The sequence below is a fragment of the Arvicanthis niloticus genome, chromosome X (assembly GCF_011762505.2).
Source record: "Arvicanthis niloticus isolate mArvNil1 chromosome X, mArvNil1.pat.X, whole genome shotgun sequence".
NCBI classification, from domain to species: domain Eukaryota; kingdom Metazoa; phylum Chordata; class Mammalia; order Rodentia; family Muridae; genus Arvicanthis; species Arvicanthis niloticus.
This window is the reverse complement of record NC_047679.1, coordinates 9,067,908-9,095,800: the sequence shown is the minus strand read 5'-3', so window position 1 is coordinate 9,095,800 and position 27,893 is coordinate 9,067,908. Positions and strand designations below refer to the sequence as shown.

At 41.6% G+C, this 27,893-nt stretch overlaps 1 long non-coding RNA gene across 5 annotated transcripts; it reads right to left on the bottom strand.

Moving 5' to 3' along the window:
- Positions 1 to 241: 241 nt before the first annotated feature.
- Positions 242 to 25,630, bottom strand: LOC143435490 (uncharacterized). Of its 5 annotated transcripts, none has more exons than XR_013105834.1 (5): positions 25,298 to 25,630; positions 23,664 to 23,774; positions 23,402 to 23,486; positions 22,926 to 23,059; positions 242 to 2,104 (listed from the first exon to the last, which is right to left on the bottom strand). It is a non-coding gene; the product is annotated as an uncharacterized LOC143435490 (long non-coding RNA). The 5 variants fall into 5 exon arrangements; XR_013105833.1 differs by lacking the exon at positions 242 to 2,104 and adding an exon at positions 18,955 to 22,583 and having other exon boundaries at positions 23,402 to 23,537; XR_013105836.1 differs by lacking the exon at positions 242 to 2,104 and adding an exon at positions 18,955 to 22,583 and having other exon boundaries at positions 25,401 to 25,629.
- Positions 25,631 to 27,893: the final 2,263 nt, after the last annotated feature.

Genomic DNA, 27,893 nt, shown 5'->3' with positions numbered 1-27,893 from the left:
TCACAAAGTTTATGATTTCATTTTGATTTACAGCTGAATAATATTCTGTAGTGCACCTGTACCCCATTTTCATTATCCATTCATCAGTTGAAGGAGATTTGTGTTCTTTCCATGTCCTGGCTATTGTGAATGGAGCAGCAGAGAACATGGCTTGAGCAAGTATGTGTGGAGTAAGATGTTGAGTCCTTTGGATACATGTTCAAGAGTGTTATAGCTGAATCTTGTTGTAGATGTATTTTTTTTTCTTTTTGACAATTCTCCATACAGATGTGACAAAACACTTTTAAAAGCAAGGAAGCACTTCTACTGCCTTAGTTAGGGTTATTATTCCTGCAGTGAAATACAATGACCAAAGAAACTTGGGGAATAAAGGCTTTATTTGAGTTACTCTTCCATATCACTGTTGATAATCAAAAAACATCAGGACAGGAACTCAAGCAGGACAGGAACCTGGAGGCAGGAGTTGATGCAGAGGCCCTAGAGGGGATACTGCTTACTGGCTTGTTCCTCATAGTTTGCTCAGCCTGATTTCTTATAGAACACCACCCCAAGCATGGCACCACCTGCAATAGGCTAGGCCCTCCACCATTGATCACTACTTGGGAACATTTTCTACATGCTGGCCCACAACCAGACCCTATGGATGTGTTTTCTTACTTGAAATGTCCCCCTCTCAGATGATTTTAGCTTGTGGCAAGTTGACATAAAAGTATCTGGCATATCCATTTAAACAACTATAAAACTTTTTTATAAGGCAAAATCAAATAACTTTAGAAGTGTGTGTGTGTGTGTGTGTGTGTGAGTGTGTGTGATGTGATCGTTGCAGGCATGCATGCAAAACATTGTGCATATGGAAGTCAGAGGATGACTTGTAGGAGCTCAGTTTCTACTTTTACCATGGGTTCCAAGGATTGAACTCAGGTGTACCTTAGGTTTCAGGGATCGAACTAAGTTGTTGGGCATGTGTGGTAAGCACTTTTATCTGTTGAGTCATCTCACCAGCCCATATTATTATTTTTTTTTTATTTTACGCATACAGAAAGAGCATGTTAGCTATGCAAAGTGCACATACATGACAAGGAGAGCAGAGTTAAGACACATTCATGTAACTTCTTTTCACAGAGTCTAACTTTTGAGATTATTGAAAGAATTGTCAATGTTTGTGGGTTTCTACAGTAGTTCAGTGGTGATGAACTGTTCACCAAGAACAGTGGTGATGGGGAGTTTCATAAAAGTGCTCTATTGCGCTGGACAGTGATGGTGCAAGCCTTTAATCCCAGCACTTGGGAGGCAGAGGCAGGAGGATTTCTGAGTTCAAGGCCAGCCTGGTCTACAGAGTGAGTTCCAGGACAGCCAGGGCTACACAGAGAAACCCTGTCTCGAAAAACCAAAAAACAAAAAAACAAAACAAAACAAAACAAAACCCAAACAAACAAAAAAGTGCTCTATTGCTACTGAAGAATTTCCTTCTAAGACCCTGGCAGTCATTTGGTAAGATTGGACTCCAGTGCTTCATCAACAGTGTTAATAATCCTTTCACTGAAACAAATGCTGCTAGAAGCAGACTAGTTTATAGAAAGCCAGAAAATGGCTCAGTGGATATAATGCTTACTAAACACGTATGCGGATGATTTTGGATTCCCATAATAAATAAATAGAACGAGTAAAGTGGTGTGTGCCTGTAATCCTAGTACACAGAAGCAGAGACAGGATGGTCTCAGAGACTCCCTAGCTTCTCAATCTCCCCATCCCATGAGCCGAGCTCCAGATTCATCAAGAGAAAATAAGGTAAAGAAGCAATTGAGGAAAACACCTAATAATCACCTATAGTCTTAATACACATGCACACATGCCCGAGGTGCGTAGCTACTTGTTACCAGATACTCATTGTATTAATAATTGGCACCTTAATTGGTCACATCAGCTTCCCAGGGCTTTGAAACTCCCCCTTTCTGTTCTGAAATAGTTGACAATTATTCTTCATTTAATTCCACTGTTCAACATAAGATAAGACAACCATTTCTTAATATGCCAGAAACAAAATAGAACACAGCTTCATGTGCTTGTACGTGTCTTTCTTCTTATAAAGTGTTTTGTTGTTGATCTGCAAGAAAATATGAAACTGATGTCATCCCTTTGATAATAAATATTTGCTTTGCAAATATCAAATTTATGCCCCATCAGTTTGTTTACATGCCTTTCTGTGTACATGGTACCTTTTCATTTCAATGCTAAGTCAGAGTATAATCTTGCCGAAGACATTTTAAACAACAATTCCGTTTAACATGTGTAGTACTAGCGGTTCACAGATCTCAACTGAAATAATGAGCATGTGGATGGCTAGGACCAACTTTGAACATACAAGGACAACTATAATCACTTTATTATTGTCATCCAGCTTACACCAATTGGGGAGCAAGAGCCTGTGCCGGGGGAAAAAAAGAAAAGAAAACTAAGTCTGTTACAATTGAACGGAGGAGAGGATTCAGGGCTCTGGGAAAACTCATACAAGCATGGAAAGATATAAAAATGAGAGTCCATGATAGCCTTAAGAGGGAGGGGGAGGGAAGGATATGGGAGAGAGAGAGAGAGAAAGAGAAGCAGAGTTGCTTTCAAAAAACGTCTCCATAAGAGCAGGAGAAAATGCATACATATACATGTCCATATATGTGCATGTTTGTGTGTTTCAATCAGGCAAGTCTTATTTGCACTCCATCAGCTGGCTTTCTGTACTTGAAAACGAAGATGCTAACACTAGACTTTGGAGATGTGATTCAGCTCAAGGACTGACCTTGAGAAAGAATCCAAAGAAGCTCATCGGAAGCTCAAAGGCAACTGCACTGGTTGGGTCAGTTTGAGGGATTCTGACTAAAGAAGAAACATGAATTTCATGCAGCTTAATATGAAGTGACACTCAAGCACATACGCTCTATAGGATTTCACCCGTGACTAACAAGTCTTTTAATCATGGCAAGAAGACACGGAGATTTCACAAACATGCTTTTGCAGTACCCGCATTTGGTGTTTCTGACCCTGTTTTTCTTGCCAGATTGTGAGAAGCACCTGCTCCCTTTCAAGAGGTTGTCAGATCAATATTTAATCAATTGCCTTTTGATATTTGGTAGCGATGAATAAATGGGACGCCAATACTTCTGCTAAGAGTGGTTCCTTTGGTGTACCTCATTGCTTTGCATTGAAAGCCTTCAGGAACCTCTGAACACTAAGCGGCACGTCCTCAGAGTGCTGTGGCATCCCCCTCTCTGCTGCAAAGGGGCTCTGTGGCTCCAGGAAATGCGGGGCACTGGTGCCTCTGCAACGCTTATTAAAGTGCTGTCCAAACCAAGTCCTGAAAGCAGGACACTGGGGGGCTTTGCCAGGTAAGGGCTATTTAATAGACCAGCCACATTAAAGAAAGGCAGTGATGTAGTGAGCGGAGCCTAATGAGCAGAAGTGAGGCTACTGTAGCTAAAGAGAAAAAATAATGAGCTGCGAAATATCCCCTAAGGCGAGATTGCCAGCCTTCTGCAAGGAGGTCTCAGCCTATAGGTAAAAAAAAAAAAAAAAAAAAAAAAAAAAAAAAAAAAAAAAAAAAAAAAAAAAAAAAAAAAAAGACTCATGTGTTCCCTTATCCTTGCATGGTAAACAGAAATTCGGTGGGCAATTAGAGGCTGAGCTGAATGTGAGATTTGAAAACCGAAAATTATGTCGCCAGCTCTTTGGAGATTTCCACTACCAAGACCCCAGCTCTAATTCCCCAGGGAAACAGGAGACTACTCAAGCAGCGAATAGAATCCAGGAACACATCCTCTCATCAAAAACAATGCTCTCAGTGTCTACGCAGCAGATGGACATCTGGATGTTAGTTCCAAAAATCTTGGGGACCGGCACTGTGGAAGTCTTGTAAAGCTCTCCTTAGAGGCCATGCCACGGGGCTGCCTTGAGGGCAGAACTACCATCTAATGAGACCCTCTTGGTCTTTCAGTAATGACCCCTCCAGTAGAATCCAAGCTGAGCATGCCCTAGCTTGATCTTATTTCTCTTAGGCTTAAGGGGTAACAGTAGGCCAGATTTCTGTACATCTGCATAGGAAAAAATATTAAACGTAAAGCCGTATTATACTGCTAATGTGAGGAAAATAAAGCAGACAGATGTGCTCCCTATCCTGAAGAAATGTATCAACCCGTGCCACTCAGGGAAGGGATCGTTAACAGAGCAACTTTTCAAGTGCACATATTGGAAAAAGAGGATGTCACCTGTGTTTCCCGGCTGAGAGAGGAGGCGGGACAGTGAGCTACATATATTGAAAGTGTAAACACACTACAGTTTTATGATCTACATCTGTGTCGTTTATAAAGCACTTTCTTTTTCATTTCCTGCACAAGTGCTTAAAGCAGCTTTCTTCCCTGGATTGCTCCGGAGAATGGAAGCTCAAAGGGACTGAGGCAGGGCAAAGACCAGCAGCATCTGCGAGAATCATTTCCGTGCTCACAACCAGATTTAGAAGAAAATCCATTTTCTGTGGTAAACAGTTAATTTTTAATCTGGGGGGTAAGATAGGGATACACAATGCATTTTTTAAAAAGTTTTACAATTAGGCACATAATGAAATCAATCAACTAAAAGTAGCAAAATACCTTCAGGAAAAAATTCAGAGAAATGGCCAACCAGGACTCATATGTTATTTTATTACATTATTTTGAGTCAGTCTTGCAAGCCAGAATCCTTTATAAGCCAGTTTGAATAGTGTATATTTCTTTAGCATTACTATGCAGCAGTTTGCAGGTAAACCTAGCTTAATACACTCATCATCTTTTTATCTATGTTATTAATATTAGCATGTGGGCAATGTATGTAATATTTCAGTACATGCATTGATCAGAAATACCTTCATTTTCCCATCACTTTTCCTTCCCTACCTCTGGTAGTCACAAATTTACACTTAGGACTAAAACAAACAAATTAAAAAAAAAAAAAAACCCTCTTCCACTTATGAGAGAATATGTGGTACTTACTTTCTGTGTGTAACTTATTTCACATAAAATACAATTCCAGTTTCACCCATTTTCCTGCTAATGACACAACCTTGTTCTGCCTGATGGCTGAATAATATTCCTTCTTCTCATTCGTGCATCAACAGGCAGTTGGGTTGATTGTATCCGTTAGATATTGTGATTAGTTCTGCAGGAAATACAGTGTGAACCTCTTTCATTGACATACTGATTTCATTTCCTTTGGTGGGATAGCTGGATCACAAAAGAGATCTATTTTTGGTTTTTATGAGCTGATCTCCAGAATGGCTGTACTAATTTATATCCTCTCTAAGCGTACAGGAATTCTTTTTTTCTCTGCATCCTTGCCATCATCTGTTATTATTCATTTTGTATAATAATATTTTAACTGGAGTGAGATACAAATCATTGTAGTTTTGATTTCAATTTTCCTGATAGCCAAGGATATTGATCAGTGTGTGTGTGTGTGTGTGTGTGTGTGTGTGATGTTTATGTGTATATGTAGGCATGTGTGTGGATGTCTGTGCACATGTTTGTGGAAGCCAAAGTTCAGTGTGGGGTTTGTTCCTTGATTGATTTCTCCACATTACTTTTGACACTGCATCTCTTGATTAACCTGGTGCCCATTAATTCAGCTTGGTTAGCTGGCCAAAGAACTCCAGGGATCTGCCTGCCTCTGCCTCTCAGCACTGTGGTTAGAGATGTGTGCTGCTGTACCAGTTTTATATAGGTGTTTGGATTCTGAATGCAGGTTCTCACGCTTGTGCAGCTGGCATTTTACCAACTTGTCTATCCACTGCTCCTTAACCCCTAAGCATCTTTTACAGGTATGTTGGCCATTTATGCTTCTTCCTTTGAAAGGTGTCTATTTCATATCATTTACCCATTCTTTAATTGGTTGTTTTTTTTTTTTTGTTAAGGTTTTGTTTGTTATATATGATGGCTATTAACTTTTTCAGACGAGGCGTTGGTGAAACCTTTCTCCTGTTTGATAAGCTGTGTCCTTGCTCACTGATTGCTTTCTTATTTATGCAGATGCTTTTGATGTGTTGTCTTCCTGTGCCTTATAGGTCATGTCTGAACATCGGCGTCTATGTCAGGGTCTTGAGGTGTTTGCTTTCTGTTTTCCTTCTGGAATTTCCTAGTTTCAGATCTCACATTTAGGTCTTTGTTCTATTTGGAGTTGTTTCTTTAGGGCTTGAGGGACTGGCTTAAGTGACAAAGTTTCACATATGGATATACAATTTTCCCAGCACCATGTATTGAAAAGGCTTCCCCCTTTCTTTAGTGTATGTTTTTTGGCACCATTGTCAAAACTCAGATGACTGTAGCTATAAGAGTTGATTTCTGTGAGATCTATTAGATCCTGTTGCTCTGTGAGTCTATTGCTGTACCAAAATCAGGCTGTCTGAGTTACTATGGCTCTTGAAATCAGGTATTGGAATGCCTCCAGTTTTTGTACTTTTTGGTTATTGGGGTCTCTTGGGTTTCTGTGTGATTTCATTGTGTTGTATTGTATCTGGAAGTGGCTATGGTTGGTAGCTCTCATGAGGCTCTGATCACATATTGGTTCAGACATTATTATCTAGAGTGCTTTTTGCTATATGGTTTCAGAGCTTCACTATGTATCCCTCTTGGCAAGGGGACTGGCTTGGGCTTCCTTACAACATAGTAGTTCAGGAGTCCAGCATCAGTAGTGGAAAAAATCACTGCAGAAGTTTTACTGACTTAGTCACATTGTAGCAACTACAGTGTAGTCACAGTTTTGCCCAGTTTCAGTAGGAAAGGCCAGAGATTAAACCTCTCTACTAAGCAAAGTGTAGATTGTAGTGTTGATAAGCATGTAAGAACATGTTGTTGCAGACACCTTTAGAAAACAAACCTTTAGATCTTACCTTGGACTAAGATTATAATTGTTGTACATCTGTGTCTCTGAGGTCAAAATAGTCAATCAAAATTTTCTTAATAGACTTATTTTGGGAGGAAATGAAACTTGAGAATTTCAGGACTTCCATTCTGCAGGTGTACTTAATAAGGCAGTCAGCCAACAAATTGAAAGAAGACATAAATAAAACCCGATTTTATTGTTTACAATAACGAAAGATTGAATTTATAGAGTCTTTACATCTCATTATAAACCTGAAGAGCATTTTATAATTTCACTTATTTTCTCACCTTGCCTGCCTTTTAATTTTGAAGTAACTGTTGCATCATAGACAGAAATGTACCGAAAGCTATTTTCACTTTGCCCAATATAAAACTGCTTTTACTTGCCTTGCAGTCCTGTTATTAAAAATGGAATAGTGTATGAACATTAAAGGGAAGTAGGAACATTTATGCTCTCACAACTCACGGGTACTGTAAAAATCCACCATCATCATAACTAATGTTGATAGGGTACTTACTGTCTGGTTTGGCTGAGTACAGTTTAAGAGTTTCACAAAATTTTCCAGTTCATGGCCTGATAAAAGAACAGATAACCCTAGGAACTTGGATACATTCATTGATCTAAGACAGTGGTTCTCAATCTTCCTAATACTGCAACCTTTTAATACAGCATCTCATGTTGTGGTGACCCCCAGCCATAAAATTACTTTTGTTGCTACTTCAAACCTGTCATTTTGCTGCTGTTGTGAATCATAATGTAAATGTCTGTGTTTTCCAAATGGTCCTGTGAAAGGGTCATTTGATCCCCTGAGAGTTTGCAACCAACAAGTCTAGAAACACCTATTTAAGACAATGTCCTACGTAACTTAGTAGGTTATGTTGAAAATTGATGCCCATTTTATGTTTTCTTTCAGAAGGCATCACTTTTTTGGTTTTAACATAGGAAGGGCGTTTCACATACTATTGCTTAATTCTGAATGGCCATGTACATCATATGGCCTTAAGCTCACTGTGAAGCCCTTTGTCTCTGTTCAGGAGACAATGAATGGTCTGTTCTCAGCCCCCATTGTTCTATCTATGGCTTTCCTAACATGTGCTTTCTTCCTTGGGAAAACATATCATGAAAGAAAAAGAAAATAAAAATCATCTAATTATTAGCATAAACTTAAATCATTATCATCTATATATTTTGTTTTTGTTATACTTGTTTACACATACTAGCTATAGAAATCAAAGAAGTTTGTTTTGACATTCCCAAACGTGTCTCCATTGTGTACTGCCCATGCCCACCTGCCTTCTTTCCTTCTCTCTGTGTCTCGTCCCCTTACAATTTATATCTTTCAAAGTGCTTCCTAACTTTAGTGGTTGACTCTCATTAACTATTTACTTGAGACACGCCTCAGTGATTGTGACGTCCTGAATACTTCTGCAGAGAATTGCTAGAATTACTGGACTAGTCCAAGGTCATGTGGTTAATTAATAACAGTGCTGGTGTTCAAACTCTAATTCTGAACTCCTTATCTGATGTTTTCTGAGCTATATTTTAGTCATGAAAACTAACAGGAACTTACACACTAAGTCTGGGAAGCCATGGTAGATGTCAAATAACTACTCTGGCAACTTTGGCTGCATTATTCACACACTAAATTTCTTATTTAGTCCTGAAAGCATTGCAAGGGAAATATGATCCTAATAAGACCTATTCTCTCTCTCTCTCTCTCTCTCTCTCTCTCTCTCTCTCTCTCTCTCTCTCTCTTTCTTTCCCTAAGTCAGCATTTGTGATGTCTTTCTCCCCATACAATTCTGCAACAGTGCTACTTTATGTTGGACCATATACTTTATATGACCTATTGGTAATAATACAACTGTACTGAGAAGATGAGGTAGAAATGTCTTATCATTGGTCTTGCAAACTTAGGTGTGTGAAAATCAGTTGGAGCATAGTCCCATAGCAGGTTTTTTTTGAGCTATAGAGCATCGTAGGCTTCAGTGCTACAACTGTATGGCATCTCAGTTAGGAGTAGCACATCATACAGAGGCAAGAGTTTCCAGATCCTATCATTATTTTTTATCCTTTTTGTTGTAACCAGAAACAACCCTTTATCTGAGAGGCTTAGGTCCTATTCTTGAATGGACTTCCTTTCTTGTCTTATGGGGAATGGAAGATTTTATTTACATGTATAAGATCTTACTTCTTTTAAAGGCCTTCTAGTGGAATAGCACACTCACCTACATGCTCATGCTTCACACACACACACACACACACACACACACACACACGTGCGCTAACCTGGGAAACTTTTAGCTTCTATTAACACAATGTACTGGTGGAGATGATGGGTGTCATTCTTGTGCACTCACCATGAGCATCTAACTACCAACTTTGGGTCTTCTAATTGAGATTGTCTATTACTGAAAAATAAAAAGGTTTTCAGTGTCCAAGGAGAAAGCTGCAGATTCTGGGACAGATTTACTAAAGTAGCACATTTGTATGCACTTAAGCCCATCAAAATAAACAAACAAACCAAACTGTGGAATAGGTGCCCCCTGGGCATCATCATAGTTAAAATTTGCTAACATATATTTTCACCCCAGTTTCATGAAGCTGGAAATGCTTCAAAAATCTGAAAATCCTAGACCTATATTTTTCTTCCTTATTCTTCATAATTGACCTAGCAGATCCATTTCCCAGCCTGAGCCTTCGTCTCTCCTATTTCCTGGAGCGTAAGACTAGATGATCTCTTAAAGACTCCCCTATACCTCTGGCACCATGGTTTCATGAGCCCCTGGTTCTTCAAAGTGAGCCAGGTCACTGTGCTTTTCAAGCACAGTTGCCCAGCAAAGTCTTCTGTGAACTCCACAGGAGTTGTTGGACTCATATGGAACATGTCCTAGGCTTTATTTATCTAATAAGGACCTGTGCAGAATTCTCAAACTCCAAGCCATTGGTTGCATGCCCCTTGATAAGATGAAAACAGAAAGAAAATGAGGCTTCTACAGCCTACAAGAAATACACACACATATATAAAAGAGAATAGAAGCAACCTATGGTTTATAAAAGCTTGCTCCATAGGAAGTAAATATGAGGAAGATAACTGTGCATACTTAAAGGCTGAGAAGATGCCTTCTTGGGACAGGCTTTATTCAATAGAGTCAGAAAGTAATGCAATGGGTTCCTAAAAAGAAGACCTGTTCATCTTAAATCTCTGGAAAACCTAGCTCAACTACTGCTCAGTGCCAGAACTCTGGCAGATGGGGATAACCATGTATAAAGCAAGGGGAAAGGGCTTGCTCCACTTTTGAGTAAACTGACCTAGGTCAACAAAGCTTTTAGTAACACCTGGAGAAAACCCAGGCCCAGTTACTTCTTCAGGAAGTCTGAACTTTTAGATAAGGAAAAGGATTTCTATTCTCAGTTAAGATCCCTATCCTTTAACCATCAAGCCCACACAAATCTTCCAGAACCAGCCTAAGAAAGCTTGTATTTCAGAATCTCTCTTCTGCTCCATCACTTCCAAACTATCCACTAATACCTAGCTCATTGTCACATCCGTAGATTTCCCAAGTTCTCCTGATAGGAAAAGGAAGCAGCCTTTATTCCTTTCTCTCAGAACAGTGAACTCTTTCTTATTATAATCCACTCTCTATTATAGGGCATAGCATGCCCTATTCTATTGTGATTATTTCCTTTTTGGTCAGAAGTATTTTTGTGTTTTGTTTTTAAAAAAAAAAAAAAAAACATAGCATAAACCAAAACTGCCATACTAGTTTGTGTCTTGGGCAATTCGACCTTCAGTTGAAGTTTGACTCCACTCAGTCGCCTAGCTTTATCTCCAAGATCTGTCAAGTGAGTTTGAGTCTCAGATTTCCTGTGTTCCTTGATTTTGTATGTGGTTTATCAGGAACATCAAGCTTTAATCATCTCAGAACTCCTGCCAACAAGAGGGAAAAAAAAAAACTCTTCTTCTGAAGCTAAACAAGTCTGGTTCCTAATTGGCCTGGCATGTGTCATGTACTCAAATCTAACCAATTGTTTTGGTCTCAAGATTATAAGTCTTTAATTAGCTTGAAAGAGATTATATACCCCTACCCATGGAGGTCAGAAGTAAAGATGATTTGCCTTGTTGGATGGGAGCAGCAGACGGTTGGTGTTTAATAAAAATGAAGGAAGTGTTAAAATTGCCACCCAAAAGTGCACTCTCAGTGCTTTGTAACATTATTTCTATCACATAGTAGGTATTTAATAAATGTTGACTGGGTTTCTGGAGAAACAAGTGACTCTAGTCTGCTTCTCCCATCATTTCTATCCACTGCTCTCATCCATATGGTTCCTGGAGACTATTAGCCTCCTAAAATTTAGAGCTTCAACACCTGGCATCCTTCTACACTGTTCTTTCTCAGATTCTAGCCAACACGACTTTGATTGGTCATAATTGGATTGATTTTATTCAGAAACTACAGAAGTGGTTCTTTGCTAATATTCTTGAAGGATTTTCCACAGTGTTATTAGATTATTACTAATCTAATAATACACCAGATTAATGGTGTTATTGGAAATAGTATGTGATTTTTTTCTCAGCAATCACATAACTCTCTCAAGGAAAATTTTGAAAATCTTTTATTCTGAAAAGTTTTTATAACCAAGATTAGAATAGAGGAGAAAGGGAGGGGGAGAGGCAATGTGTGTGTGTGTGGGGGGGGGACTGGCAGGAGGGAGGGCTGCTATCAGGATGTAAGGTGAATAAATAAATAAAGGGATAAAACAGAAGTTATGTTACTCTATAGCCATTCCCCCACATTAAGCAAACAAATAGATAGACCCTGTATTGTTGTCAGGGTAGTAGAAGTTCATGTCTTGTTTATTCTTATGATCATATGCATTGCCACTTGACCTGCAACTGGCATCCACCAACACGTATGCTGAGTCCTTCTTTTGTACACGGGAAGAGAAACTTCATAGGAGATCCTATTCTCAGGCGCCAAGGTACAGCTCCCTCCTGACTAAAGTGATTGCATTCAGGGACTTTGTGGGTACCAAAAGCACTGTCCCCAGGCCAAGGCTTGCTCTAGAGACTTGGAAAATCCGAGTGCTAATCCAAATGAATGCCATAGCAGGGCATACTGCAGTATGGAAAATAGTTTCCTGCTCTTAGGTCTACATTCTTTTCTTCTCTTTTTGTCCCTGGCTCCAGCTCATATTGCTAGATGTCATACATGAGTGCACGGAGAACACTGAGGTCTGTCTGCCCCATATTTATCACTGTACTTTGGAGGCAGTTATTCCTTGACTTCCTCTTGAAGCCAACAGAATACACCAACTATGTTGTTCATCCCAGAGGAAGGATTTGGGGAAGAGGCTTTCATAGGTACATTCCTGTGCTTCTCACCTTATTTAAAGAAAAGGGGAACCAGGGAATGGTTAGAAGGGGTGTCTTGAGAGCACAATGCCAAGACCGAGGACCTTTACCTAGAGCCAAGAGAAGAACTGTACATATTTGAGGGTGGTGGGACACATTGAATGTGCTTGTGTATCTGTCATCACAACTGCTGCTCTAGGGACATCCCTTATAAACAAACACATGCACAAGTATGCTCACACATGTGCAACGCACACACACACCCCATAGTTAACCATGCTTTAGGGCTTAGAAATGATTTCTATAATAAAAAGAAACTGGGTCCACAGATGAAGCTATAGTCAAATGTGGAAGCTGCCTGTCAGGAGCCATATGGACACAAATGATCCTGAGCCCATGGGGTCCTTAATGGTTCTGTTAAATTGGCAGTGACCAGAATACAAAAATCAATAAAGCCCTCCAAGTTGTAACAGAGATTGTTGCCATCCCTCCACTTATCCTCAGCACTCACCATTACAGCTTCTGCTAATATCATCCTTTTCTGAACACCTTAACCTTTTCACCTGAAGGATTCTCTTTGATGGATCACCAAAGGTCTGAAGAGTCAAGGGGTCATACTAGGAGCACACTGAGTCAGCGATGGGAAGAACCCCAGCTTCCTCTTGCTTCGGTGTGATCATCCTGCGTTCTACACTGTCTCCTGGAGGCACCCACTAGGATTGAATCTCAGTTGTTCGCAATGGTAGCCATTCATAAACACTTTGCAGGTTTCTTTCTGCTAGCACACTACATTATGTCTCTACCTTTATTTCCTGGGATATTTGCCATGAGTATTTTCATAGTAAAGTCCACACTCTCAAATATTTGCTTTTGGCAACTGTTTTTTGTGTATACAATCTTGATTTCTAGTCCCATGATTTTTGTTTTGTTTTGTTTTTCAAGTCAGAGTTTCTCTGTGTAGCATGGGCTGTCTTGGAACTCCACCTGCTCTGCTGAGATTAAAGGCATGTGCCAGCATTATCTTGCAGTCCCAAGAATTTTGACAGCTATCGCTTCTCAAGCACTATTTTCTGTGTGCCTGTTTCACTTTTACATAGGAGGAAACCAAAACACCACAAAATCCAATAACTTCCCTGAGCTTTCATACCGAGAAGGCAAGAGAAGCAGACTATAAATCAAATCAGATTTCCAAATGACTTATGAATGAGGTTCAATAATATTGTATATCACCATAATGCCTCAAAAGAGCAGATCAAAGTGTTTGTGATCAGGATTGAGACCCCAGTCTACAATTTTCTACTTCTCAAATCCTCCCTCATTTTCTTCATACAGTGATGACAATAATTTCAGAGTTGTTAAGCAACATGCTACAGTCACAGTGCTTCACGCCTTGCTTCGAACATAGGATATGCTTTGTATACAAGTCAGGTGGCTCCTTGCCCCCCTCCTCCTGCTCTCTATCAGGTTCATTCCTTGGACCGACAAGAGGGCAAGTAATGGCACAGGAGAATTTAGCCTCAAATGCTTGTTGTTTCCAGCAAGTATCTGGCTAATTTATTTCAAAAGGCTTTTGCTCCTATGAAGTTTAATAGAGTTGATGCCTATTAAAGGAATCGCTTAATCTTCATCTGAATGTGAGCAGTAAATGTGTTTTGGAGATTATACTCATTCCCCAGTGATTCTAAGTACTTTTCTATTCGAAAGCTGATTCTCATCCATCAGAGCAAAAAGGTTTTCAATTCTATGGAGTCACCAAAATGAAATACAGAGTCACAAGGAAAGTGGTTGTTTACCCTTTGGTAAAGGAACACACCCAGCAAGAGACACATTGTGGATTCTGGCCTCTTAGTGAGACGTCCATTGTTGTGCTAATCTGCTTCTGAATATGTACAAGGCTATGGGTGTCTGCAAAACAGGCTTCAAAATCACAGGTCTGCACAAAGGGCTACCACCTGTGAGCAGCTACTTCTTCCACTTTGCTGCCCTTAATGGAAGGTCAGCCCATCCACTAAAGGTAGAGCTGCTAAAACCTGTCAGGGGAGACATTTTGCCAATAGAATTTTAATGGCTGTAAATCAAGTTTAATTCATGAAAAAAAGGAAAGACTGGAAAACTTACTGGGTATCATATGGGCTATACTAAAACTTTTACATCCTGTAAGCACATCAGATGTACAAGTTGCTTGGAAAAGTATGAAGAATTTGTGTTCCCCTGCCAGAAGCAATCCAAATCAACAGTATCTGAGGAAGGGCATTGATTTCTTCTCTGTGTTATTGAAATATTCTTGATCAGATAGGAGCACGGAAGGTCTAGTTACACACAAACTAGACATTAAGTTCAACAGTGTAGGGTGAAAGATGGTTGATCAAGAAAGATGGCAGCCAAGGCTATGTAGTGGCTGTCTTAAACTAGGTCACATTTTAACAATTTCTTCCTGATACACTCAGGCTAGTTGATCAGATGGAAACATATATCCCAAGAAACTAAAACAAAAGAAAATAAAAACAAACAACAACAAAAACCCACCTAGCAAAACTTTAGTCTCAGTTAGGATTAGAACCCAAATCTTTCAATGGCCAAAGCCCGTTTACTTTGTTGTGATACTGTTGTAACTATTGGCCTGGGGGATGAGAGATGGGAGAGCTATAAAGCATGAGGTCAGTTCTGATACCCATGTGGCCTTGAGCAAATAATTTACTCTGTTGAGTGACCAGTTCTTTCTGCAAAAATGGGGTTAATCACTATGATTTACACATGTTCTATCATTGCCATAAGGATAAAACGAGCTAGTAGATGTACAAGTGTTTTAGAAGCAGATAAGAGTTACTCAAATATAATTTACAATCATTTATTGATGACGATGATGATGATCATCATCATCATTATCATCATCAACATGACAATGGTAATGATGATCACTGTATCACCAAAGACATCTCTAAAGGATACTCTTTAACATGAGGATATTCATGAACTGTGCACAGAATTTGGTGTCTGAGAAGCTGCTGCTTGCCTAGTAGAAGGATGACTCCAGGTACCAGGGAACGAGGCAGTATATATTGAGAGGAAATGAAGGCATGTTCAAGTATTATAACCATATCTGAGGGGTAATCAAAGTTAGAGGCCAGCAAGAGAGCAAAGAGGATGGCAGGGAGAATCCAGATGGGATTGTGAGACTGAGCCACAGTGAGATCCTAGTGTCTTAGCTGTTGGGTTCAGATTATATTTTTGAACAATAAGCAAGCAGCCTTATGCCAAAACTGTCTGGGGCTGCTCTGGGACAGGCTTCCAGCTGCATGAGAGTGGAGGTGGGGTCTTCAAATATTTATGGGTGTCAGATGCGTGGCCTCTGGAGCTCCAGGAGGTGAAAGCACATTCCAGATGCATAAAAGCTGACTATCAGTATGGGCTACACCACAGGAGGCTCTGGTTCAAACATCCTCAGTTGAGCCTGAGTTGCTACAGACACAGGCTAGAAGAGTCTGGAAGCCTCAGGACAAGGAGGTTTCAGAGTGAGCAGGCTCTGTGGTGAAATAACACAGAGAGATCCTGGCTCCAGCGCTGTGTTTAAGGTGGCTACAGTGCTCCCTTGTGGGACTATGAGTGGAGCTGTCTGTTGGGCCTTTTTATGCTTTTAAAAGTTGAACTCCTCAGGGTGAAAGAAATAGGTTATCATTGTTGCCAAAGGTGTTGGACGTCCTTTCAGCATCTCATTAGTTTTGTTTATACAAGGAGCAGTTTGTTCCAAGGGGTTGGAATGGCTGCAATGCCTTTGGCCAGGAACCTTGGTCCGAAGCCTTTGGGCAGACAGAGTTTACAATGGACTGACTGTAAGATAAAGTATAAAAAGGCCACAACCCACTAAAGGTAAGGAAGCAGAGAAGGGGGACTTTTGTCTTTTCCAACTCACCTGGGGCTTCTCAGATGTGACTTGGCTTTACCTATGACTCTGATAAGGAAGGTGTCCCTTCTCCAGACACGTTATCTCCTCTTTTTACACCAGCCTTTCGAAGCTGGAAGAGGGGCACTGGCCCTGGAGAGGCCATGATGGGACAGAGAGAAGTGGGGAGTAAGGCCTTTTGTGATTTTGTTTGAGCTAGACTGCTGGCAGGCAAAAAAGGACAAGACACTTAAGTGCCCTGAGATGATAGCCAGATCACTGAGAGTGACGTCTCTTTTCACATCAGATACAAATGTCTCCAGGTAGCCCTGATCAGCAAGGAAGGAGTATTTAGTGAGTGTTTATTTATTTAGTGTGAATGTAGACGATCAGCTTTGGTCCATACGCATGAGATGTTTGAAGCTCTCAAAAATCTTCCATGCAAGACACAGCACAGACTCCAAATAAACAAGTAGCATTCTGAACTGTGACGCAGAATGTTTCTTTGACCATACCAATGATGGTCACTGAAGAATGAAGAGCAGAGGAGTTGCTTTTTCTCTTCCGGAATGCAGGCCGTGTCTGCATTGTACCTGTATGTGTATTCTACTTTGAAAGTTACATGAAAATGGTACAACAGCTACAACTTCAATGTGTCATAACCTTAGACAGAGCTCATTCAATGACAGTGGCATAAAAAAACCTCTTGACACCATTCTACTGCTTAGGTCCCCAGTGCAAGTGGACCAGCTACCCCAGATCCAACTGCTGGGAGCACCACACCTTCCCTTTCATGATGGAGCTATTTAGCTCAAACACAGTTTCACCCTGTTTGGATAAATTGCTTTTCCCAGGTATTTCATCACAACAGTGAGGAAAAAATAACTAATATATTATCCATTAGTCTCTAAATAGTCATCTTAATCGTTGATTACCAGTTTCATGTTCCTAGTGTTTATTTCCAAGTAATCTTTATTTAGTACATATTACAGTATTTTTCAATTTTATTTTTAGTCATTAAAATCAATCTTCTCCTATGCTAATTTATACACTAAACTTTATGTAAGGTATATATTACTTTTTGCGTCCGCTGAGGATCTTGGAATATACCTCCATGAATATACCTCCACCAATAAAAGATATTGGTGATTAGCCAAAGAAGGCAAACACCTTTCCAAAGAAGGCACAGAAAACTTGTTTTTAATTAAAATAATTACTGCACATGCATGCATGTGTGAATGTATAAGTGTGTGTGTGTGTGTAATTCATATCATGACACATATGTGGATCCCAGAGGATAATATTGCAACATCAGTTCTCTTCTTCTATATTTTCTTGGGATCAAATGTAAATTGCCAGGTTCACATAGCCAGTATCTTTACTCACTTAGCCATCTTGCTGGCCCAGGTAAAAAGTTTTTCTTTTTCTTTCTTTTATTTTTTAAGGGAACTGCTTCAGTCATGTTTGCAGTTTAGAAGGTTTTCTCTGATTTCAACTACAGAGCAATTTAGGAAAGGCCTACAGGAAAGGAGAACCAATCATCCAGGATGAAAGGAAATAGGAGTGAGGGCTGAGCCAAGTCACTTTTAATGGACATCAGAAAACTAAGGTTCAGATCAAGAGGGACGGCATCTAGAAGGGAGACTACATGGATCTGGATATAAGGATAAGAACAAAGAAAATACCAAAAGATGGAGTCATACACTGATCTTTCTTCCCTCTTATCCTTTATGTCCAATCAGAACATGTCATTTTAAATTTAAAAAAAAATATGTGTTATGGGTATTTTTCCTACATGTATGTCTTATAGCTGAGAGCATGAGACCCCCTGGAACTAGAGTTACAGATGGTTATAATCTACCACCTGGATTCTAGAAATTGAACTCAGGTCTTCTGGAAGAGCAGCCAGTACTCTCAACCACCGAACCATCTCTCCAACCTCTCTGATCATATTATTTCTTTTTTTGGTTAAAAATCTTCCATGATGTCTCTTGGCTTTCAGGAAAACAGTTCAAATTAACTTGATAATCATATAAAGCTTTTAAATCTGACTCCTTATAGCCTTTGTGTTAGCAGGAAGGGGCAAGATTTGTTTGCTTCTTTCCTTATATTTTACTTTGAAAAAATTCAAGCTTGAAAAAAAGTTAAAAGAATAGTGCAATGAAGTCTACACATTTCCTCTAGATGATTAGTTGCTACCCTTTTGCTGTATTCTCTCTCTCTCTCTCTCTCTCTCTCTCTCTCTCTCTCTCTGTGTGTGTGTGTGTGTGTGTGTGTGTTTCATTTTCCATGTGGCACACACACACACCCCTATTACTGTACCATATGTAAGTTGTAGATATCATGACATCACTCTGATACATACATTGATGTATGGGCACTATCCTACAAAACTGCAAAGACCTCAGACATTTAAAACACACCTAATTATATCGTCGAATGCATAACACACATTTAAAGTTCTCAAGCTATCCCAAATATATGTTTAATGGATTTAAAAAGAATTAGAACCCAAGGACCATTAGTTGCACATGGTTCTCCATTTTCTTTGGTCTCCTTTAATTCACAGCAACCCCCTCTTCCTTCTTCTGATTTTCATGACATGACATTTAACAGTATGGGTCAGCCGGGCGGTGGTGGCACACGCCTTTAATCCCAGCACTTGGGAGGCAGAGGCAGGCGGATTTCTGAGTTCGAGGCCAGCCTGGTCTACAGAGTGAGTTCCAGGACAGCCAGGGCTACACAGAGAAACCCTGTCTCGAAAAACCAAAAAAAAAAAAAAAAAAAAAAAAAAAAAAAAAAAAAAAAACAGTATGGGTCAGTTGCCTTTCAGAATGAGCCACAGTCTCAGGATGGTTGGTTGTTTCTTCGTGATTAAATTTAGATTGCAAATTTTGGGTATGAATTTTGATAGGTGCTGTAATGTCCTTACTTTCAGACATCCACTGAGGATTTTGGAATATATTCCCATGAGTAAAAAAAGGCTTCTGTATTGGTGGTTAGCTAAAGAGGATAACATTTCTTCAGAGAAGTCATTGGAATGTGTTTTAATTAAAATAATTATTGGATTCATGTGTATGGTGTGTGTGAGTGTGTGTGTGTGTGTGTGTGTGTGTGTGTGTGTGTGTTAGAGGAATGCATACCACGGCACATGTGTTGAGGCCAAGAGTTACATAATAGCTGTTGGTTCTATTCATAATGATGCTAAACTTGATCTCTCTACAATAAAGACACCTTTCTTCTTTGACCATTAAGCCATAATTTGGGGGTGTCTGTGGTGCTATGTCTACATAAACTTCTTGTTCTCAATAACATTTTGTCTAGCATTCCTTATTAGTGATTCTTGCCAGATTCATTTTTTTCTATTGTTTACTGCAAAATACTCATTTTGTAAGCCTGTCAGTTCATATACATTAACTAGCATTCATTTGTAAAGAAATGTCTCCTTTCCCTCTGTACTTCCAGCCTTCTTTCCATGTATTTAATTTTTTATAATGGGAGGCAACACACATATCATCAGAGGACAACTTCATTAAGTCAATTCTGTCCTTCTGCCTCTCCATGCGGATTCTGGGGATCAAACTCAGGTCTCCAGACTTGGACTGTGAGTGTCTCTATTCACTGAGATGTTGCCAGCCTCAACCCATTCACAACTTTTTATAAGCATTACTGTGAGTCCTTGTGTGTGTGTGTGTGTGTGTGTGTGTCAAAAGGATACAATAATAGGTTCAAAGGAAATTCTATTAGCCAATTTTGAGACAGTAGAAAAAAAACATTATATTATACATATTATATTATAACACATTGCACAACACACATACACATCCACATATATCCATCTAAACAAGGTTGCCAACTAGGGACCAAGTATTCATATGCCCAAAACATGTGGCTGGCATCTCATTCAAACCACCACATTACAGGAGACTGAATATATGAGCCCATAAGGAATATCTCCTATTCAAGTGCTAATACTGTGCCAGCACACTAGTGCTTTAGGACCATCGTGTTTGCTCTTCCCTCAACATGGAATGCATCCAACTTCATCCTCATAGGACATAAGGTTTCTCACTTCATTTTGGTTTTTAGTCATCGATCCATATCAGGGAGAACTTGCCAGCACCCATCTCTATCCATTTCCCTGGTTCTATCCTTCATAGAATTTGATATCTGCCTTTCCTTACTTTCCCTCTGTCTTGTTCAAAATAAACTCTATAAGAGTAAAGATATGTTCATTTTTTCCTCCATTTTCTTTTGCAATATTCTCGAATCTAGACAATGTCTGGTTCTAAATACATGCTTAATGAATATTAGAGAAAGAATAAATTTATTAACAAGTTAGCCATTGGTATGATGAGAAATTCTCCAGGATTCCTTCATTTAACACTCACAGTGACCTCCATGACTAATTTTTGCACCATCCTCTCCAACTTAAGAGTGATAAAAATAAGTGTATTATAGTCTTTGTTACTGTGATAAAATAGTGGAAGAAAGTCATTTACTAGAGGGAGGGTTTTATTTGGCTCACGGTTTGAGAGAGTACAGTCTATCATGATGAAGAAGGTAGAAGCAGCTTGTGGCTGGGGCGGTGGGAGTATGGACTGAGTGTTGAATTGCATTCATGGTAAGGAGGCGGAGAGCATGGGCCAGAATTTGGGCTTAGTTTTAATCTGTAAGATCGATCCTTCAGTGACTCAATTCCTCTAGCTTGGACCCATTGCCCAGCCTATCTACAACTTCCCAAAGCTGAGCTGTCAGGTAAGGAGCCAAGTACGTAAACACATTGGCTTCTGATGGTCATGTTACACTCAAACCATAACACTGGTTTGCATATACTGGCCTGAGCCCTTGTCCCCCCACCTTACAAGTAGGAAGTAGAAGAGCACAAAGCCTCTCTTGATCTGAACACTGGGGCTCGTTCTGTGACTTCAAGCAGAGACACTTTCTTCCCATGTGTGTTACCAAGCTCACCTTTTAGCCCTGTGTATTTTTCTTTGTGTCGTATAGCAAGGAACAAGATCTTCAAGTACCTAGAGCACAGCTGCAATCCAGGACAAGGAAAGTGGAGAGCAAATGAAGGCTCTGCTGAAAAGTGGACTTCTGGGGAGAACTGCAGAACAATTATGTCTGTTCTCACAGAACTGTGAGTGCTAGAATGGAATGTAACTTCAGTTTTTCAAATCTTATTTTTAATGATGGTTCTTAAATGCCTTGACCTCCCTTGGAAACCCACCATCTACCAGAGGTAGTGGGAAAGAAAGGATTCAGGGGCGGGGTGGGGGAAATGGACCTGTGGTTCATTGGAGCAACTCCCATCTTTGTTGTCTGGAAATCAGCAGTTCAGTTCACAGGTTAGCAGAGGCAGCTTGAGCCACTCACAAACACTTCACAGATATACCAGCAGTCTGGTTAGGTAGAGTCAGGATAGCAAACAGGAATCAGCAGCCGTGACACAACCTAGCAGAGACAGCCAGGCCTCAGCCTGGGCTTGAGTGAGCAGGAAGGAGCAGCAGGAATACCAGGAGAAGTTCTCTGTTGTACCTCTCTCAGGGAAGTGAAGACCCGTGAACACAAAAGACCCGTAAGCATTGCACAGCTAGCTGTAACAGCAAGCCAAGCTCTGCCTCCGTCACTTTATGGAGTCCAATTTATACCCTCCAAACATCACATGCCCTTCACATGTCCTGACTCAGCATGGGTCTTGCCTCAGCACATGCAGCCAGTCAGTCCAAGTCCACAGAGTCCCGACAATGCAGCTCAACTATGCAATGCAATGCGAGTCAGACCAATACATGTGTGGTTAGCCAACAATCTTTCATCACGTGTCCCTTCACGTGCTTACTGTAGCAGAGCATCCTCTCTCCTGTGTCTGCTTCAGAGAAATATTCTTTCCTGAGTCTGCCTTAGCCTTTCACACCTGTGTCCACTTTAACGAAACGTTCCTTCACGTGTTTGCCCCAGCAAAACACCATCCAACCAACTTTCCAAAGAACCCTTAAGTTTCCACCTCAGTGGAATACAAACAAGGGGGAAGGAAAAGACCCTAAAAGGAAAACAGGCAATGCCAAGGCAGAACAAAGCCTGTCACAGGCCTTTTCTAGACAGTTTAGGCCTTGTAAGGGCTACCAAGAGGAATACCTCACACTAGGCACAGTCATGGTGAAGGAGAGTTGCTTGGGTTTCTTTTTTTTTTAATACCATAAAAATGTTTCCACTTAGCAGAGTGTCTGGTTCATGGAGACAGGGAACAGATACATCAAAATGGCTGTGTTTTAGCACTAAGGCTAGAACTAGGAGTAATGAGTCCTTCAGAGGGCAGTAGCTTCACAGGAAGGCTGCTGGTGTAGAGCCCACGGCAGCTCTCCCTCTGGGTGAGTAGGTGCACCTTTTTGTATGCTCTGTCTGGCAACAGCACAGAATGAGCTCATCTGAGTAGATGACTCCTGGAGGCTGGTGAACAAAAGGCAAGCCACTGTCATCTACCATGATGAAAATGAACATGCATTTGTGCAAAATGGCCTTACTTGACTCAGCAATCTTCAGGACAGGGGTAAGGTAGGGAAATGGAAGCTTGCTCTAAACCTGTCTTTGTCTGTGGATGCTAGAACTCTTCCTTCTTCCCCCTTCAGCTAATAATAGGTCATGTACCCCTGATGTGACATTTGTTATGGTAATGTTTACTGAAATTATTTATGGGCACTCTTCAGGCCAAGACCAGAATTACCAGATTTTGCTCACCTCATGGTCCTCTTTTGATAACACAGAGACCATCAGACTTTGATGCATGCTTACCTCAGATACATTTTGTTTTAATGTTAGCCAGGAGGTGGTAGCGAAGAATTACTGTCAAAGGCTCTTTCTGATGGCAGTATCCCTGACCACCATATGTTTCCCAGTGTTGGATATAGGAGAGGCATCACAAACTCCTGTCAGGAGATAATGATATCAATAACTAGGTAATAACAATACGTGATGTAATATTACTGGAGCAAAGTGTGTGAAACAAGGGCCTCCACCCAACACCCCAAAAGAAGGAAGCCATGCCAGAAGAATCATGGTGGATGACCCTGGGCCAGGACCAGAGCTTTAAGGGTTTGTGTTCAGGGATTCTATCTGGATATTTCTGTTTCTGTAAATTTCACAAACCCAAGTGAACTCTTAAGAATGGAGCTCAAAGTCAGGGCCTCCCTCCTTCTCTATGGCATGAGGGGTGAAAGGGTGCATGCCTGGACCCACAAGTCTGCCCTTTAATACTTTTAAGTAGGTACCTGAATAAGTGGAATGGATTCCAGTAGGAAGTTGCTCTCAGACATGCCCCAATGTCTGAACTCCAATTCCTCTGAATTGTAATGCCTTTGCCCAAAGGTGCAGCCAAAAGAGATGAGATGACTTAAATTGAGTTTACTGTAAAGCGAAATTTGAGTCAGAGATTTGCATGCAAGAAATTTGTTGGGATCACCCTCAAGAGTCACATCTATAAGGGAGGGAAGGCAGCAGGTTGGAGCAGAGGGAAGAGCTCTCAGCTGATACCTCATGGAATTCTACCACCGAGATGTCTGCAGAATCCCCTCAAATGAAGGATCTGGGCTTTAGTAGTGTCTTCCATCCAGATGGAGGAGGCATGGCCTTGGACAAAAGCTCCTGTCAGGTGAAAGCAGATCCCAGAGAGGGACTCATCAGAGGACAGAGAGTATGTAAAAAGGCCCCTGAACCGCCACAGCATCAACTACAAGAGGCCAGAAATGCACACACCCGAGAAAGCAGCTGTCTGGTTCCTACAGATAACAAGGATCGAATGATCGCTTTCAGATCCTTTTGGATCAAGTTTGGCTATGGGTCATGGAAGGGGATCTGTTTTTGACAGGAACAGAACCAAGGTCTCAGATGAGAAGGGCCAGGGAAGAATGTGGTCTCAGACTCCACTCAGTAGGCTTGCCAAGGACTAATTGTGCAAGAGAGCTCCGCCACCCCCCAGCCGCACCCCCTCCCACCTTAAGGTGTCCAGATGTCCTATAAAGCAAACCTTGCTTTCTGTGGGATTGTAGGCAGAAGTCTGCAGCTCTTTCTGTTCTCTTCCCCTTTGACAAATGAAAACTGGGCATGCCACATTCGGGGCTCCTTCAAACACAGCTTCTATAAATCCATTCAGGGTCACCTTTGTCTTTAAAAGCAAGACAGAAGGTGGGGTGCTTTGGGACATGGCTCAGTGGTAAGACGGCTTGCTCTGGAAGCATGGAGACCCAAATTGTAAAAGGCTGGACATGGCTGTGAATGGCTGTGGCCCCAGCATTGGGAGGTGGAGACAGGTAGATTTCAAGAACTGTCTGGCCAGCAAGCCTATGAGAAAAGGCACTTCCAGTTCTGTCTCAAGAAACAATAGAAGACTTGTGATGTCTTGCTCTGGCCTCTGGATGCTTGCTCTCTGCTGTGCATGCCCACTCTCTCATATGCATACACCACATATACACAACCCCCACAACACACACACACACACACACACACACACACACACACACACACGCACAGTGACTCCATATTTTCTAAGCGGATTTTTATCAAATTCCTCTCTGTAGGCAGCTCCTGTCCCTCATGGAGTCATGTCAGTACTGTGAACCAGTGCCAGAAGAAGTCTACCAGACTTGCGCCTGGGAGACATTTGCATTTGAGTGAAAGGGCTGATGGACCTGCACTCACAGTAAGGCTTTTCTGGGGTGGAAAGTGAAGTGGCAGGGAGAAGCAGACCGAGACCTAATTAGTAGTTTGCTTTCTGAGGCTGGCCTCCTTTTTGCAAAAGCCGGCACTTGTGGGCCCCTAAAGCGGCTCTTGCCTCTTCCCAGCCTGGCCAGGTGGGCTTAGAGCAGTGCCAGCCCGGCTGTTACCCCATGCCAGACGCCCTCCTGGAAAGAAAGCGCCTCTAGCCCACTTCCCACCCCAGCTCTCCAAGCAGGGTTGGGAAAATAAGCAGTCCGCTCAGCATGAAATCCCCAAGGAAGGAGGAAAGAGAGATGGCAAAAAGCGTTCCCTGTCTCTTGGGGGTTGGGCAGGCTTGCTGCCTTGAACAAAGCTCAGAAAATATGTGATGGGGTGGAAGATACCAAGGCCTCCCTCGCCCTTCCCCCCCACCCCCACGGTGGCGAGTGGATGTAGTCCCCAACATCCCACACCTGTTGTTGTCTGCTGTGACCACATGTGCCCGTGACCCCAGGAGCTCCAGATAAACAGGCAAGGAGTGTAATTAATCCATTGTTTAGCATTATTGGAGCTTACTGCTGTGCCGGTTCTTCCTGGCAGCTCTCCCAGGCAAGTGAAGGGAGGTTCAGCGGCCTGCCTGATGGTGGTGATGGAGGCAGCAGCTCAGAGAGCAAGGAGCAGGAGGGAAGATTGAGACATCAGGACCCGGGAGGGCAGCTTCTTATTAAAGGAGCTTGACTGGTTGCTAGGGGTGAGGGAAAGACAACATCTAGCTCTCCTCCCCACTAGGAAGCAATGTCTATCTGTCTGACTCCTGCTGAGAAAGCCAGCTTCACGCACCCTCCCCCTTCTTGGTCCTTAGAGGCTGGCGGGCCTTGAGCATAGTGTGGAGGAGGAGGTTTGCCCAGAGGCCTGATCTCGATCTGGTCTTTGTATTTAGACAAGCCTGCTTCCTGCCATCTGGTTTCTCGGCTGTTCTCTGTGAGTGGCTTTCTTCTCCCATCTCCTATTAGTGACCCAGTCTAAGCAGGGCTTTTAGCATCCTTCCGGTGAGTAAGGATCAATAGTTTCACGGCTCTGTTCAGAAGAATGGCTTTATAATTTCTCACTGAATCTTGCCAAAAACTTTATGGCTAGATGTTCTCTTTACAGATCTTTTAAAGTCTGAGCAAAGGAGGCACAGAGGCATCAAGGAATACAACCAAGGTAGTACAGCGTAAAGACACGAAGATGCTCTCAACAGAGTCTAGCTCCAGAGCTTGTGTGTGCTATGCAATGGTTTGCTGGAGTTCTGATGCTCAGTTCATTCACCTAGCACATTTGAAGCAAGAACATTTCTTGGTCTCTCCAGGAGGGCATTTCCATTTCTGCTATACAGGTTGAGATTACCTAGCAGAGAGCTGCCATGGTCTGGATATGGTTTGTCCCTTCCAAAATGTGTGTTGAAATCGTTTTGAAAACGAATGAGATCCTTAAGTGGTATTTGAGTCATGGTGGCTTCTTTCTCATGAACAGACATGCAGTATTCTCACAGAACTAGGGCAGTCTTCTCAAGAACAGGTTATTATCATTGAAGTGATTTCCTGGCTCCTTCTGCTAGTTCTTGCTTTCTTTCTTACCATGGGACCACTTGTCTTTTTCTCACTGTGAAATCAAGCAGGCCAAACCCTTATGAGGTACGGGCGCTATTCTCTTGCTTTTCCGAGCCTCCAAAAATGTGGCCAAAAGAAATCCCAATTCATCAGTTGTTACTCTGTGTATTTTGTGAATGCAGTGGAAAACTAAGTAAGCCTTGCCTGCTCTTCTTTTTAAAGTTCTGGGCATAGCTTCCATGGTCTGGCATGTTTGGAAACTCTAGAGGTAGGAGGTTACTTCAATTCAGTGTTTCTCAAATCCAAGTGTGAAAAGCAGTCACCATAGGGGTGATATACTTTCAGTCAGTACACCTTTTGAGCACCCTGCTGGTTTCTGGTCTTGGATTTGCTGGTTTAGTTTCTTCCCTCTCTAGGTCTGTTGTGGGCTCAATGGGACCTAGTTTGTGTGTCTGCGCATTCTATGTGCATCTTGACTGCATGACTGCATAGCACTGGACTAAGGCAGCCTTGCTGTCCGCACTGATTCTAGGAGCAGAAAAAGGCAAGCTGAAGAACAGGCTGAGAGATCACGAACAGCCCCTGAAATTGCTCTTGCTTAATTGAGTGGTTATTGGATTGCCATGGCTGGCCTGTGCTGGTTCCTTACTTAAATGCGCACAGAAGCTGTGCTCAAGACAGAGTGGGAGGCTTGGTTCTTCCCTGGTCCTGTATATAGCACAGTGCTGTCTTTTCTTGCTCAATTTCTGGAATGTGATACTGTCAAAGAACAAAAATGAGGCACCCCTAAGCTCATGAGTGAGTGTGCATGTAAGTCAGTATGTGTGTATGAGTGTGTGTGTGTGTAACACACTAGTGAGTAGATCTCTGAAGAGGCTGAAGAAAGATGTTTTTAAGAGCTAGATGGGAAAAGCTTTCCGTCAGGATCAAAACCTGTCCCACGGAAGTACAAAACTCTGGACATAGTAAAAGACAGTGTGACTCTTCGTGGTTTAGAGAAATGTCTGCACTTAGTTAAGCTCAGTGTGAGGGAGGCACTGGCATCCTGAGCAATTTCATCATGTAGCACTCAGATTTTGTCCCTCTTAAGCAAGCACTCTCCAAGATGCAAAGCTGTCCTTTTACAGCTTGCTGGGGCTATGAATGCTACCAACATGGAAAGATCTCAGTCTGTTCTCAGGTCGCTTTGGGCCTTATTTGATCTGGGGTCGGCTCCCAGCAACCCAGCAAAAGAGAAAGAACATCATTGCGGATAACCTCATCCTCATCCTCCCACCTCTCAACCAATAACAGTGGAGACTCTGGCATGTTGGCCTTGCTGCGAAACATTCTCTTGTGATGAACTGTGACTGCACATGGTGCCAGAGACATGATATTCCAAGTTGCTGGCTATTTGAGCTCTGGCTAGAAATGAATGAGATGCATTTCCTGGGACCAGGATGGCAGAGCGGGAAGGGATGACTCATAGGACACATTA